The 14442-nt window shown below is 42.7% G+C and overlaps 1 protein-coding gene across 3 annotated transcripts in view; it reads right to left on the minus strand.

The window, feature by feature from the left end:
* The window catches only part of LPP (LIM domain containing preferred translocation partner in lipoma), a 634535-nt gene that overhangs the window by 307200 nt on the left and 312893 nt on the right, over positions 1-14442 (minus strand). The gene's annotated exons all lie outside the window — the stretch shown is intronic.

The raw sequence follows: 14442 nt of genomic DNA on the forward strand, positions 1-14442 counted from the left end.
TTGTCAGTAAACAAAGAGGAACCCGGCACCTGGTAAGCAAGAGGAACAAGTTTCCACGTTTCTTATTTCAGAAGGTTCAGTTGCTATAAGGTAATATCAATGAAATAGGAAAAAAACACCAACAAAGCTTATTTTAAAGGAAAAAATATGCGTACGCAATATGAATATTATTATTATCATTGCTGTTATTATTATCATTTTTCTGAGCTGAACTGAGAGAATATTTACTCATCTGGGAATCGCCCACACCCTAATGAAATCACAGGAACAATCCTTCTCTATCTTCTTATCTACCTATCCACACACACACACACACTCTACACCATACATCACACGAAGTCACTTATATTGAATGAAATTTAAAACTTGACTAAAATAGTTTCCGCCATAATCAAGGGCTCCGCTAACTGACATGGCCAAGCGCTATTGAAAGCTTTTTTAGTTCTGTCCCAGCCCTATTTTCTGGTCCCCAGCCCAAGCTGTCCAAGAATCGCCATCACGCCCTTCTATTCTCAGGGTCCTTTCAACCGCATGGAGATACATTATCCATACCGACAATTGTAGGTAGTCCTGCCTAAGTAATGCAAGTATAATTCCTCCTCCAATGTAACTCTGCCCTCGACCCAGTCATCGTACACCTTGCTCTTACTCAGCCTCCTTCTATTGCCAGCCTCCTGGAAACGCATACACCCTGGGTTCCCACTCTGTCAAGCCAGCCTAGGAGCTCCTGCCGTATTTTGTCCATTACAACTTCAGGTCTGGGTGGATCTCCTCCTATCCCCTTTGGGGGCAGCCGTCATCGTTAGGAAGTCAGTTGTTGACCGATACTTTTACACACACACACCCTAATCCCAAACCCAAACTTTTGAAACTTGTACCCATCCCTCCTCTTTCTGTCCCAGGGAGTCAAAGATCTTCAAGTCCTTTAAAACAGCTCTCCTGGGGATTTACAGGGACTGATGCTGAGTGAAGTGAGGAGAACCACAAGAACACCGCACACGGCAACAACAAGATTATGTGATGATCAATTCTGATGGGAAGTGGTTCTTTTCAACAATGAGATAATTCAGGTCAGTCCCAATGGACTTGATGGAGAGAGCCTTGTACACCCAGAGAGAGGACTGTGGAAAATGAGTGAGGATCCCAACAGAGTATTTTTGCCTTTTCTGTTGTTATTTGCTTGTTTTTTGTTTTCTTTCTCATTGTTTCCATTTTGATCTGATTTTTCTTGTGCAGTATGACAAATGTGGAAATATGTACAGAAGAATTGCACATTTTAAATATATATTGGATTGCTTGCCATCCAAGGGAGGGAATGGGGGAAGGGAAAGAAAAAATGGAACACAAGGTTTTGTAAAGGTGAATGTTGAAAATTATCTGCATATGTTTTTTGGGGAAAAAAAAGCTTTAAAACAAAAACAGTTCTCCTGCCCAACCCTCTCTGAGTCTTCTCTTCTCCAGTCTGAACTATCCACCTTTCTTTTAATATTCAATCATCATGACATGGACTGAAGGCTTGACTAGCCAGGCTGCGATTCTCTAAAGGCTCTGAATGGATCCATGTCCCCTTAAGCTGGGGTGCCTAAAGCTTCCCTGAAAGATATTTTGGTCAGGCCATAATTCACTAGCTGATTATAATTGCTGAATTTAGTCAGAATATAATTTGCATTCAAATTATAAGAACCCTACCCCCAAGTATTCCAAGACTATTAGGCATGGATAGCAAGTCCTCATGGAGATGTACACTTGTAAAACACCAAAGGGGAACATCGAGAAATGGTAGAGCGAGGGAAGAATATCTCAAAAAATAGATATTGTCAATCAGACCGTCAGTGACAAGCACTGGGGAAATAAATACCAAAAAAATAATCCCTACCCTCAACGTGCTTCCAATCTAATGTCTAATGGTAGAACTTAACACACAAAACCGGGAGGGAGGACTCCAGTGGTCGGGCACAATGGCAGCCAGAGAAATCCCAAGTAGTGCAGCCAGGGGGGAAGGAGGAGCTGTCCGTCCTCAGGCATGAGGGAGAAATCGGAGCCCAGCCATGTCATGATGAGGAGAAGACATGGGAGAATTTCAAAATGGTGTCCACTGCAAAATGTGACCCTAAGGCACTCTGCTTGTTCTTGTTTGTCCTTTCTTCCAGAAGGGGGCCCTGATATAGGGAGGTGATTCCATGACATGCAAGAAAATTGGACTTAGTGAGAGGAGGCTGTGCAAAGTCACCAGCCTCACTCTCTCCTCCAGAGTCACCTGGGTCCATTGGCCAGATGAAGACCGGGAAGACTGGAGGTGGCCCTGGAGGCCTGGAAGTCTTCGGCCTTCTTAAGCTAAGCCCTTTAACAGGTCTGGTTTGACCGAGACAACACTCACTTTCTTGTTGTTGTTTGATTAAGCTGTGATTAAGGCTAAGTAAGAAATGAGGCAGAAAATGGCTTTTTTCACTTAGTCAAAGAAAAACAAAAGAACAACAAGATCAACCTGGGAGGAAAAGACCTTCAGAATCTCTGGCCAAAACACTTGCTATATACATTCACTCTGAGCCATAAACAGTGGCCAACTGGGGAGAAGGAAATGGCAAAGCACTGCAGCATGTTTTCCATGAAAACCCATGAAGCACCGGGTACAACTGAAGGGCAGCAGCAAAAGGCAACGAAGGGTCTCGCCAGGCAGGAAGTGGAGATAACTGGAGATGGAAAGGCTGGACAACCATTTGTCAAGGATCAGGGGGGCCACGGAGGAGGCAACTCGGTAGGCTATGCCCTTTCCAGCCCATGGATTCTAAAATACAATTTGTTTTATGGGAGACAATTTAGGACAGTGCAGAGGCGGGAGGAGAAACAAAAAGCCTACTGGATTTGGGGCTAAAATACCCGAGTTATACTTCTGGATCTCTCTGTGCTACCTCTTACCAATTATGTGGAACTGGGCAAGTCATTTAACCTCTCTCAGCCTTGATTTCTCTATTTGTAAGACAAGGGAATTGGAAGAAGACCCCTGCTTTTTACATCCATTTCTCAGCTGAGGTTGGAGGAAAAGAGGCAAAATATTGGCCAGGAGTATTCGACTGGAGAGTGAACAGGAGATATTTTTCAATTCTCCCTGGCCTCCAATCTCCATTGCTGCCTCAAGATCCAAGCCTCCTAATATTTATCTTCCCTTTTTGTCAGGGAGTTAAGTGGTTGAGAAAGGACTCCAAGGGAGTCCAAAGAAACAATTGTCCCCTCTTGTGTTTTTTAGCTGAGGGATCTCAGACCGACCCCTGACATTCCCTGACTCAGTTTCCTACTTGTCCCATTAGGGATCAGATGAAATCATCCTTTTTGATGAGCTCATGCTTTCTCCATCACTTCCTTTTTTCTTGAGCAATACTGGAAATGGGGATCTCTGCAAATTATGAAGAGAACATGAAATTCTACAGGGAATTCCAGCTTCTCTCAAGGGCAATCTTGTCACATTGTCACTAGCTACAATTTTTAGCAACAAGTGAGTTCTAGATCTTGCTGGTTCTTGGCCATTGGGATGGGCAGACTTCATATGCCAGGTTTATAAGGATACAGATTAAAGATGGAAGCCAAGCAGGGATCTTGCAGGGAAGGTTCTATCCAAAGCAGTCTCCTGAGAGACCACCATAAAGAGGGAATCCCAACAGACTCTTCTTAGATTGATTTCTCAGGCAGCCAGAGAGGGAAGAACAGAAAACTCCTGGGTTGGGGGTGCTTTGTCAGAGCTGGAATTTTTAGAGAATCATGAAGAGCCACTGAAAAGAAAACCCAATATTCCCCTCCTTGGAAATGGGTTACTGAAAGGTGCTACTGCTAAGGAAAAATCCCTGAGCCCAGGACCAAGGTGAGGGCCAAGCAGAGGATGAGCACGTGGAGACTGGGACCCCAAGGCCATAGTGGTAGTCCAGCTAGCATGGGAGGAGCAGGCAGAAGTTGGGCTCTCCTGGCCGAGACACCAAGAGCCAAGGCTGACTTTCTACAAGAGCCTCAGGCAGCTGGTGCCATAGTGCAAGCATGCCGGGCTTGGAGTCAGGATGATCCGATTTGGGCTGGAAAAAGCCTGGAAAGACTCACATGAAGTGGTGCTAAGTGAAGCGAGCAGAACCAAGAAAACACTGTACACAGTAGTAACAAGAGTATATGAAGATCAGCTGGATGGACTTGGATCTTCTCAACAACGTGATGATTTAAGACAATTCCAACAGACTTGAGGTGGCAAAGGACCATCCACATCCAGAGAGGCTGAAGGTGGATTGAAACAGAGTATTTTCTCCTTTTTGTTGTTGTTTGTTTGTTCTTTCTTGATCTGATTTTTTTTTTCCCCACAGCATGATGAATATGGAAATATATCAAGAAGAATTGCATATGTTTAATCTATAAGGGATAGTTTGCTGTCTTGGGGATGGGGATGTGAGAGAGAGAGAGAGAGAGAGAGAGAGAGAGAGAGAGAGAGAATATGAGAATTTGAAAGACAAGATTTTGCAAAGATGAATGTTGAAAACTATCTTTGTATATGTTTGGGAAAAAAATACATTAAAATGGGGGAAAGAACAACTGAGTTCAAATCTAGCCTCAGATTTACTTGTTGTGTGACTCTTAACAAGTCATTTAACATCTGATTGCTTCAGCTTCCTCAGCTGTAAAATGGGGATAATAATACCACCTATCTCTACCTCTCAGGGTTTTTGTGAAGGTAAAATGAGGTAAGAGCCTTGTAAATGCTTATTACTTTCTCTTCCCTTCCCTGTTAGCCCATTGTTTTATTTCATTATAAATAACATTCATTTTACCTTTGTTGTTATTCTTCAGTTGTTTTCAGTTCTGTTTGATCACTCTGGGACCCCATTTGGGGTCTTCTTCATAGAGATACCGTAGTGATTTGCTATTTCTTGCTCTAGCTCATTTTAACAGATGAGGAAACTGAGGTAAAAAGGTTAAGTGACTTGCTCAAGGACACATAACTAGTAAGTATCTGAGGACAGATATAAACTCAGGAAGTTGAGTCTTCCTGACTCCAGGGCAGGGCTCTGTGCACCGTGACATCCCCTGGCTGCCCATTAAGTGACTAGAGGCTTACTAATTTATCTCTACATCTAATTAAGTGGTACAAAGAGACAGATTAGTGTAATGAGAAGAATGTTGGATTTGGAGCATCCATAAAATGAAAAAAAAAATGGACCAGATGGCCTCAGAAGTCCCTCTGAATTCTAGATCCATGAGCCTTTGCTCTTTCTAGTCCTCAGTTTCCCCATTTGTAGAACATAAAGGTTGGACTTCATGTTGTCAAGGCAGCCCCTGTGACCGTGAGCTATTAACACCGTCTCCTAACTTTGGAATCCTCCCTCCCAACCTCGATGAGAGGTTCAGTCCAACAGTTCACTTAGTTATCAAAAGGTTCAGACTTCAGGTTGATTGGGAACAAAGGACTTTGTCACCAAGTTTCAAAGCTTTAAGGAAGTGAGAGGCAGGAATTGGGATTCAAAAGGACCAAAGTGGCCCATTTGAAAGCCTGGGATTGGCCATCCTCATTCATCCCGGGGAGCTTTGAAGTAGTCCTCATTTTCTTGATGCACATGTACCTTTCTTTGTAAAGCAGCTCAGACAGATAATTTCTGTACTTAAAAAGATGACTGTTCCATCAAGGGATGGGCTGAGAAAAGTAAATCATTAGGCGGAGGATATTATCAGAATTAAAGCATCAAAATATATGCAGAGATTGTGAAAGAACACATCTAAAGGCCAAGCACTTAGTCCTCTCAGCACCCAAGTTACACAATCTAGAAAATGAGAATAAAAACTTTCCTCTCAAGATATTAGGAAATGTAACAGGGGCACAATTTTCTTGTATTACTGAGTAAAGGATGTTGTAGAAAAGCAATTTTATGTTCCTTTAGAAAGATGGAAGTCTAGTTATAGAAAAACGAGGACGACTACGTATTTCTCAAATTGCAAGAGATGGAGAGGAAAAGCTAACATGCTAGATGATAGAATCTGATTCCAAAAAAACTCCACTGACTGGAATGATGAGTTGAAAAAAATAAATAAAAAGAATATAAAGTTGGGTGAAAACTTTAGCATATGAATTAAAAAAAAAAAATCAAATGCATAATGAAAGTGCTTTAAGACAAAAGAAAAATATTCCATTAAGAGAAAGCTCTTAGGGTCTTAGTGGACTACAATCTCAGAAATTTGGGACACTAAAATGGAAGATAGAAAAAAAATTGAAACATAAAACAAAAATAAAATAAATATGATCTTATTTTGCTTTCTAGATGTGTTTGTGATTACATCACTCTCCAAGATTATATATGTAGATCAAAATGTAGCCATATCTTCTTAGTTTATGCAATTCTTGGTCATATCTGAGGGTGTACACCATGTCCTACATTTTTCCCTCTAAGTCTTCTTATAACACTTTGTGGATAAAAGTGTAGCCTTGGAGGTAACCAATCAGGTATCAGCTGCTGTCATGAAAATAGATCCCTTTCTCTTCCATTCATGTAGAAGAAACTTAATCTCATCTCCTGTCCAACTTCTAATGTATAGCCATCTTGATGGAACCCATTTACACTCACTGTGTGTCTCTCCATTGATTTTTGGAAGATCATAATACTGCCATGTTTTTTGGAGGAATTCTACAACCAAGAAAATGACATTTAAAAGGTGAGATTTTGTGTTCGGGGGCCATGTGGGGTCAGTTCTCAAAGGAATTGATTGAGAGGACAAATCTCTCTTTTTTTTTTTTTTTTAGTTTTTTTTTCTAAATTAATTAAAACTTTTTTTATACTTACAGAACATAATATGCATGAGTAATTTTTCAACATTGACCCTTGCAAAGATTTCTCTTCCAAATTATCCTCTCCTTCCCCCATTCCCTCCTCTAGATGGCAGGTAGTTCAATACATGTTAAATGTGTTAAAATATATGTTAAATTTTATATATATATATATATATATATATGCATAGTTATACAATTATCTTGCTGGACAAAAAAAAAATCAGATCAAAAAGGAAGATTAAAAAACTGCAAAAGAAAAGAAAGTGCAAGCAAACAACAACAGAGAGAGTGAGAATGCTATGTTGTGGTCCACACTCAGCTCCCATAGTCCTCTCTCTGGGTGCAGATGGCTCTCTTCATCACTGAACAACTGGAACTGGTTAGAATCATCTCATTGTTGAAGAGAGCCACAAGGAACAATTTTCAAATGAATCCAGCCTTCTTATCTCTTCTTGTCCAATCTTGGGTCCATCTACAGAGTTTGCCCAAGATAGAGATAATGAAAAACTGAGACATCATCAATCTACATGTTATATTTCAGCCAACAGTTTTCACCCACTTAGATTTTCCCCTGAGAATTTTGTGCTACATCAATGAGTCTTCATTCTCCTGGAGCTTAATCTGGTGGGAATGACTTCATTGGCAACTCATCGTATCAGTCTTAAAGGTCTTGTTTAGATGACTCTTAGTTTGCAGAGATGGCCTTGAGTCTACAGAGCCCAACCCAAGATTATGAGCCCTAGCAGATTCTACATAGATGTTTCAAGGAGGATCTCTGACTATTGGATCCAATTCTTTAAAAAGAAAATAAATAACAAATAAACCTAGCTTATTTAACTACACATCCAAAAGTCTTCTCCCTCTTTATTTTCCTTTTAATTTGTTATCAACACTTCACACTGCTGTAGCAAGCGATGTCTGCTGAGACAATGATTAGAAATGACTCCCAAACTTGGCTCTTTTCATCAATGAAGTGATTCAAGGCAATTCCAGAGAGAGAACTATGGAGACTGAATGTGGATCAAAGCACAGCATTTTCACCTTTTTTATTTTGTTGTTGTTGTTCTTTGCTTGTTTTTTTCCCCTTATTTTTTTTTCCATTTGATCAGATTTTTCCATGCACAGCATGATGAATATGGAATTATGTTTAGAAGAGTTGCACATGTTTAACTTATGTCAGATTGCTTGCTATCTTGAGGATAGCATATCCCTCAAGATAGGAGGGAGGAGGAAGGGATAGAGAAAGAAAATTCTGAAATAAAAGTTTTTGCAATGGTGAATGGTGAAGTATATCTTTGGATGTATGTGGAAAAACAAAATACTATTTTAAAAACTGAAACGATTACCAAATTGGCTACTACTTCAATGGTGATCATACTTTTGGTGATAATGTTTGATCTTCCCCGTGTCCTGGGACCCCTTGATTTACTGCTTGAAGAGAATATTCACTACAAAGAAGAGTGAAGTTATCTGTCATCTCCAAGTCTCATCCTTTCTCATTTCTTGAACATGAATCACAGCTTTCACACTGTGTACAGAAACATATACCGACGAAAAACAAAAACAAAGCAAAAAAACACTAGCCTTAGCCTTGCTATCAATGAATAGACTCCTCATTAGGAGATGGGCCAATAGGGAACAAAATCTCTGTCCTTGAAAATGAATAGAAGTATAGTCTTGAGAGCTGAGGGAAAATGTTCAGTCAGATGGGCCATGTTTTCAAAAGGACATGACAAAAAGGAGCACATCCAGAGAAGGGTGTTCGTCCGTAGCAAGGCTGAGGCTACAGGTTTTTTATTTTGTTTTTGTTTTTCGTCGGTAGATGCTTCTGTACACAGTGTGAAAGCTGTGATTCCTGTTCAAGAAATGAGACAGGATGAGACTTGGGGATGACAGATAACTTCACTCTTCTTTGCTGTGAATATTCTCTTCAAGCAGGGAATCAAGGGGTCCCAGGACATGGGGAGGAGCAAACATTATCACAAAGCATTTCTGCTGCCATGACGACTATTACTATCAGCAGCAGCAGCATCGCTGTCATGGATACTGCCGCTGTTAGTACCATCATCCCTATCCCTAAGGCTTTCAATTATATCCGTTTGAGAGATCTATGACCTGCTTTCTTTTCATTCATTTTCACATGACGTCATTGCTGGAAGGACGTGCACGAGCTCTGCGGCAGACGCCATCATTGTGGAAAACATCTACCCCTCTCTCGGGCACCCCAGGTTCCTCCGGACCGCTGCTTACTTCCTCTTAGAAGGGATGGCATTTCCTGGTTCCCTGGTAATATTCCATCCCTTGGCCACTTGTGACACAATAGATGGACAGTTAGTCATTAATCATTATCCTTAGACCCCACTATGAGAAGGGCACGGGATTGCAACATGGGACGTGCGTTCACTGCTGAGGGAGATGTCCCAATCTCGCTGCGGAGAAGCAGTCAAATGACATGGGTCAGAATCATGGGAATTCAGAGAGGGGAGGCTCTGCCCCTGGGGAGAGAAGCCTAATCTGACCCTCCACGATCAGTCCTCTGAGGAATTAAAGGCAGCCTAGATATCCTACTTAAGTCTTTCCTCCCTGATGCTGAATGGTCCCAGTTCTGTTACCTCATCATCATCATATGACATGAGCTCCAAGACCCTTCACCCTCAGGACAAAATTCAGTTTCTCAATGTCCTTCCTCAAACATGGCAGCCAGAAACAGACTCCGAATTCCAAGTGGGGACTGCCTGGTCATGGAAGGTACGTGGGCCTCTGCCCCCATCTCTGATGGCACAGTGCCTTCTACGGCTGTCCCATCTCACCGGGGCTCATAGGGAACACGCGATCCCATGACAGGTCCGTACCACCCCAGCTACTGTCAGACAAAATGCTCCTTCTCCAGCTCCATTTCATCCTGCTTGTGTTTGGGAAGAGCATGTTGAGAACCCAAAGTAAGCTTTTAAATTAACTGGTTTAATCCAATCTGATTCTATTTGGCTCACCGTGAAAGCCTGCTGAGATGTTCCTGGATCCAGCCTCTCTGTGCCCCCTCCCAGCTCTGTACCATCTGCAAATTTAACAGGCGTGCTATCTCTGGATAAAGATCCAAGTCACTGATAAATCTCAAAAAGCACAAGGTCTGAGAATTCTCTCTGCTTTAGTAACTGTCAGGGAAAGTTGGGAAAGGCAAATCCAGAAGGGCCTGGCTATCCACACATACACACATACACGTGTGCATCAAGATATACACGGACATATGTGTGCATGGACACGCCCACATTCACATGCATGTGGGATTCAGCATGCTCTTCTTGACTTGCCCTTTTCCAGCTTGGTGATTACACACTGCACACACGTGTCTGCCTATATGTTCATACACATACACATATGTATATACATGGATACATCTCTCTATCTTATATTCACATACATGTATCTGAGAAAGGAGAACTGAATCCAATATCCTAGATTTAGAGCTACAAGGAACATTAGAGAGCATCTAATTGAACCCTCTTCTATTTACAAATGCAGAAGCTGCGTCCCAGGGGGGTTAACTGATTTGCTGCTAGTAAGGCAGGATTTGAACCCAAGTTTCATTTCTCAGCTTTATCCACTAAACCTTGCTGACTCTCTGGTGGACAAAGGGACACGGACCTCACCTAAGTTCACCTGCTAGCTCGGTGGCAGACTTAGCCTTGCCTGGCACCCGATAAGTCCTGCCTCTTGATTGACAGATTGGCTGCCTGAGAAGAGAAAGCTGTGCTGGGAACTTTCCTGGTGCCCATATTTGCATAAATAAAAGCAGCACTTCTCCCAAGTTCTCCAATCTAAAATGGTATCCATTCCCAATGAGCCAGAAAATCCAGGGATTAACATCAGCACTTGAATTCTATATATACTTTAGACTCTTTCGTGCTTTTTGAAAGCTTGGGTAGAAATGCTCTGGAGAGCGACATGACTGAGGCCCAGACTTCTCCTCCTCCTCACAGCTTCCTGTCTCACCTTCACTCAACTTCATTATTCCCATATTTACAATATCAGGGAAACAAACAAGTAGAAAGGCAACAAGAAAAATCATGCAAATGAGTAAATGGGTTTACTCTCTGGCAAAATAGAGACAGTAATCCAGGGACTTGTACTTTTCTTTCTCGTTTTTGTTTTGATTTCTTTAATACTATATCAATATTATACCAATAAATCAATACTATGCTCAAGACTATTCAACAAAATACATTACCGGTGGAGGGACACTCACCTTTCTCGCCCCTCTATTGGCTCGGGGGCTCCAGAAATTATCTGAAATTCCCACACGGAGCCCCAAACTTGCTAACTTGGAATTCCTCTCACTGCCACCAGCAGCTCAGAGGAACTCAGCCAAAACAAATGACAGAGTGGGGGAGTTTAATTGATGTGGCTCCAGTGATGCTAATACGTGTGATAATATCAAGGATGACCAGAGAAGGCCCCACTATTGTTCCTGCCGGGAATACAATTTAAGAGAATTCTCAGTGGACTCGAAGCACCAGAGAAAAGAAAACCTCAGATATGGAAAACAGAAGTGAGGGAGTGGAATTGAGTTTGTGGTTCTTCCAGGCTATGGCCTTGGAATTATAACCCAGATAGGCAGGAGTTTTATTGAAGTCAAGAAAAAAGCAAAGGAGATCTCAAAATGCAGGGATAAGGAAGAAAACAAAAATGGGGGCCCGTGACCATCCAAGGACTTTAAATCAGTTACCCAAAGCTATGAAGGTCTGTTCCAGAAGATCAAAGCTAAAGATGGAAGCTGGACTAAAGTTTGTTTGGTTTTGCTGGTAATTGCTCATTTCCTTTTAACTTAAATTGCTGGGTTATTGTATCGAGTGGTGGCAGCATGGGATGATTGTCTAAAATCTGGAAAAACAATTTAGAAATTATTGCCTACCCTCTGTAACTGGTCAGACCAGGAGAGGAGAATGAGAGAGAGAGAGAGAGAGAGAGAGAGAGAGAGAGAGACAGAGAGAGACAGAGAGAGACAGAGAGAGAGAATGAGAGAGACAGAGAAAGAAAGAGAGACAGAGACAGAGACAGAGACAGAGACAGAGAGATAGATGGATCTAGATAGGAAGGTGACCATAAGAGCCATTGAGAATGGTTCTGCCATTTTCTTCAAGATAAGAAAAATGAGGTCCAAGCAAGGAAGCACACAAAAGCCCTCCCTAATTCAAATCCATCACCCAGATCCGGCCTCACTTGTGTCTCCTCTCAGCCACGCCAGTACAATTAGGTATTTCCTCGGTAAGATGCCCTAATCTTGACTCTTTAATCTTTTGCCATCTGATACCTCCACTATACTACTTCAGAACTCAGTTCTTGACTCCATCATCTGGCGTGTTTAAATACAATGTAATCCTTAAAACCCTTGGCCCCCTGGAACTAAGATTTAGCAGACCTAGGTTCCATCAGCCTTCACCATTGCTGCTCCAGAGCTACTGAACATAATGGGAAAAATCTATTCTATACCAAATGTATGGAGCCTTAATGGAGCCAATGGGTCATCCCAGAGACATGAAGCTTTCGGGCAATTATGGACTCATTTTACAATGGAGAAAAAGAAATCCCAGAGAGGTAAACCGTGGATAACTTGGCTAAAGTCAAACACCTTGTAAGTGATAGATGTGGGATTGGAACAATTGTCCATGGATTGCTGAGTCAACATTTTTAAAGGGTGCCCAACTGTCCCCCATTGACCTTACACTGCTTATTTTATGAATACTTCTATGCTGTCCATGAAGGGCAATGGTTGTATATTATGTGACGCTACTGCCCAGCAGAACCAAAATGGCAGACAAGGCCATGGGTCTGTACACCTCCACGGGGAACACGTGAATCACTCAGGTTGAGAAGATACTGAGAAAGTTGAAACTATAAAGATGGAGAGAGCAGCCACGTGGGTGAGATCACTGATGGCTGGAAGCTTCTAGGCCAGATGTGGGCATCCGACCCATTTAATAATCCCCTAAGGCTGGCCAGCAGCTCTGTGCTCCCCATTTCTGTATACTGACTCAGGGCTGGAAGGGATAGGAAACAAGAGAGGAAGTCATATACATCTTGAACAAATAAAAATGTCCTATTTTTAGCTGAGTTCTAACTGCTGTGTAGCTAACACGGGCTCCACTCTAAGGCAGTCTGTCATGAGTTGTTTCACTGCCATTTCGAAGGGGGAGAAAAGGGAATTTGTGTGGCGAAAATAGTTCCTCAGTGAAATCACATCAGTTCCCTCTTTCTCTCTTGATGAAACCTCAAACCCACGAGGTACAAATTCCTTAACCTCAACTATTCATGTCAAAGGAGAATGGAGGGTGAGAGGCTGGAGTCAGCAGGACTGGGCAGGAGCCTATGGCACAGTGGGCACAGGCGGTCTGGCCCGAGGCGACCGCGCCACCTTACAGATAGAGAGGAGCCCCAGACCAGGGTGAGGCTGCCAACGTGAGTAAAGCAAGAAGAGAAAGGGCTGGAACAGCTGTGTCTGCCCTCTTCTGCTCTCCCTGCCCTCTCCACAATCTCAGTCTCCCTCTCCTCCACATGCCTCTATCTTGATTTCCGTGCCTGGGTTACCCTTTGGGGGACCTAGTTCCCCATTCAGGTGGCCACAGGTGAGTCTGAGGGCCTACAGATCTCTCTTTTGATATCCAAAAGATCTACTGCTTTAGAGCCAGGTCTTATGAAACGGAACATTAACCAGAAAGCTGGAATATCCATATTTTGGCGATAATACACTGACACTTCAGGACCCTGCGGCTTCCGTACCGAAGCAGCCGTAAAGGATTTATTTCTTTCCTTCTAGATCCAGTCCTGTGGTAATAACTTAAAGACTACTTTGCGCTTGGATACTTTCGGATGCCCGGGTACACTGTGGACGATGGTACAAGATAGATAGAGTGGGAATGGCTGGATGTAGCTCAGATGGGAACCTCGGAGGGCACAGAGACTCGAGTTGCAACAAGCTACCAGATCATCATAAAGGTCTGTATGGTGTCAGCAAAAGGTTTAATCAGATCCGAAATAATCATTAATACAAGGGGGCCCTGAGCAAAAGGAAGTAAAACTAATCCGAGAATCACAGAGCAACAGAGAGAGGGTCTCTGGTGTGGGCAGATGGAAGTCTGGGACAGATTCCTGTCTGGGAGAATGCAGCCATGGAGCACCCAGAAAGATACTGAAATGTCTTCTCAGGCACGGCAGGAATATCGTCTGTCTGCCCCCCCCCCCTCTGTTTTTTTGTCTGTCTGTCTCTCTGTCTCTGCCTCTGTCTCTCTCTCTCTCTCTCTCAGTAGAGGAAAAAAGCTATCCCTCTGCCCCCTCTGCCCACTCCTTTCACCAGACATTACCAGACCTACCATCCCACATAGCTCTCTTTATACACCAAAATACCCAATTACCCTCCCAACACAATCAACCTATTCACCAGACACACAGTTCATAGAAATGGAAATTCTGGCACCCTCACTCAGGCCGTCCACAGGCCCTTTAACAGCACTGGAGATGGAGCCGTTGCCCCTCCAATTAGCCTGTGTTACATAGTGTTTTTGAAAATTAATATGGTATCCAAGGTAACTGTCAGTGAAATGGAACATTAGATTAACAAAAGCACCATAATCCCTGATCATTTTGTCCATGGAGGAGCTCGC

This window comes from Antechinus flavipes, chromosome 3 (genome assembly GCF_016432865.1).
Source record: "Antechinus flavipes isolate AdamAnt ecotype Samford, QLD, Australia chromosome 3, AdamAnt_v2, whole genome shotgun sequence".
Classification (NCBI taxonomy): domain Eukaryota; kingdom Metazoa; phylum Chordata; class Mammalia; order Dasyuromorphia; family Dasyuridae; genus Antechinus; species Antechinus flavipes.